Raw genomic sequence first — 2,500 nt, 5'->3', positions numbered from 1 at the left:
AAAGTAAGGTGATGAGATGTACAAGGGATGAAAGTGGAGAGTATTAAGGGAGAGAGACTGGAGGAAGTGGATAGTTATAGATACATTGGTGCGAATGTGGCAGGAAAGGGAGGAGTGGAGGTGGAGGTAGAATGTAGATTGAGATAAGCAAGAAAATGCCTTGGTAGATTAAAAAGTGTAATGAAAAATAGACATTTGGGAATGGATGCTAAGAGGAGATTGTATGAAGGAGTGATTGTGTCGACAACACTGTATGGGGCAGAAACATGGAACATAAAAGAGGAAAAGAGAAGGAGTTTGAATGTGTTTGAGATGAGGTTTCTACGAAGTATGATAGAGGTTACTATGCTCGATAGAGTGAGAAATGAGGAGATGAGGAGTAGAATGGTGAGTGGAAAGGGAGTTGGGAGATAGGGTGGATGAAAGAGTATTGGGATGGTTTGGACACATGGAAAAAATGAGTGAATAAGAACTAGTAAAAGAGGTGTGGAAGGCAGATGTGGAAGGAGTGAACATGAGGGATCGACCTAGGAAGAGATCGACCTAGGAAGAGGGGCTTTAGGGTACAGGGGAATGTCTGTTGAGGAAGGAAGAGAGAGGACAGAAGACAGGGGTGAATGCAGAATGGTTGTATATGGATGTTGTGATGCATGAGGAAGAATGGGTGGTGGATTGGGTCTGAGGTAGTATGTGTGAGAAAAATTTGACTCAGCCCGAAGAGATTTCTTCTGTCTTCTCCTTTTCTGCATGAGGGGACGGAGAGGGGGGGTCGCCGATTTAATGAAGCGGCCTTGCTGTGGATGTGCTGTGTCTTGCGAGACTGCTTCTGACCCAGGGCAGTGGACAAGATTCGGGGATGACCCGTCATCCAGGAAGTGCCAAGATAAGAGGGAGGGAAGAGGATGGAGGAGAGTGGAGTGTAATAGGGATGGAATGGGTGGGAATGGTCCTATGCCTTTGTTTTTTTGGCTACTTTCATTGTAAGGGGTAAAAGCCTTTGGTGTATGTATGGATGTTTATATATAATATATATATATAATATATATATGTACATATATATATATATATATATATATATGTATATGTACATATATATATATATATAATATATGTACATATATATATATATATATATATATAATATATGTACATATATATATATATGCACATGTATATATATATATATATATATATATATGCAAAGTAGACCACTTGGAAAAAGAAACTAACGAAGCAGAGCGCTGATGTAATATACGAAAGCGCTCTGCTTTGTTAGTTTCTTTTTCCAAGTGGTCTACTTTGCATAAGTGAACACACGTACCCATGGTCTTATTAGCATATAGATATATATATGTATATATATATATGTACATATATATATATATATATAATATATATATATATATATATGTACATATATATGTACAGTATATATATATATATATATATATGTACATATATATATATATATGTACATATATACATATATATATATACATATATATGTATAAATATATGTACATTATATATATATATATATATATATATATATATATGTATATACATGTACATAAATAAATAATGACAACGCCATTCTCTGGTTGAGAGTACATAACACCATGGGCAATGCCAGTTCCTCGAAGTACTGTACTTCCTGACATGCCCCATCACTACCAAGGTGTTGGATCATATCAAGCTTTCTAAGATCTCAATATCCTCGCCACGTGGAGGGACACACTGAACTGTGTGATCGAGTAAGTCCATAAACTTCGAAACTTGCTCTTGGTCCAAGGAGACCTCAAGTCCAAGCGGTCTTGCCTACCTGTGCAGTGACTCGAGGTCTGCAACCAGGACCTCCAACGACGCCTCAAGAAGGATAGTATCATCAGCAAACACAAGGTCAGTGACATTGGTGTTGCCAATAGATGTTTCGCAACTATATTGATCGACAACTCTGGCCAATATAGTCCATGCAGGTGTTGAAAAGTATTGGGATGAGGACACACCCTTGCCTCACTCCTGAATTAACACGCCTCTGCCATACCTTACAGCACTTTCCCAGAGTGTAGGCCAGATATCAAGTCAATAATCCTTACAGGAATCCTACGGATTCACTAAAGATCTCAGAGCACTCCACAAGGCACCAAGTCAAATGCCTTCTTAAGATCATCATAGGCTACAAGAAACCCCTGTTGAAACTCACGCCGTGTATGCGTTTGTGCACGCTCCTCTTGTGTACGCCTAATGTCAAGGCAGGTGCTGCCCCAAAAACCCTAACTTCTGTGAGATAAGGAGGAAACATTCGAAGTGGCTTATTTATGCTCCCCGTGGAATGCATCATCCCGAAAGGGAGGGGATGATTTCGTGCATCGTTACTACTGTACATAGCGATCAATACCATCCCTATCCCTCCCATCTTCCCTCCCTCTCTCTCACTCGTTCACTTCTTCCTTCTACTCTCCCTTTCTGTGGCCCTCTCTTTCCACCCTCGCCCGAACTT

At 39.8% G+C, this 2,500-nt stretch overlaps 1 protein-coding gene across 3 annotated transcripts in view; it reads left to right on the top strand.

Annotated features, from left to right (window-relative positions):
* Nucleotides 1-2,500, top strand: part of LOC143033934 (phosrestin-2-like) — a 292,940-nt gene that overhangs the window by 241,545 nt on the left and 48,895 nt on the right. The gene's annotated exons all lie outside the window — the stretch shown is intronic.

The sequence above is a fragment of the Oratosquilla oratoria genome, chromosome 16 (assembly GCF_046742065.1).
Source record: "Oratosquilla oratoria isolate Oo_2021 chromosome 16, ASM4674206v1, whole genome shotgun sequence".
Classification (NCBI taxonomy): domain Eukaryota; kingdom Metazoa; phylum Arthropoda; class Malacostraca; order Stomatopoda; family Squillidae; genus Oratosquilla; species Oratosquilla oratoria.
The sequence above is the reverse complement of the archived record's forward strand: the minus strand, read 5'-3'. Positions and strand labels throughout refer to the sequence as shown.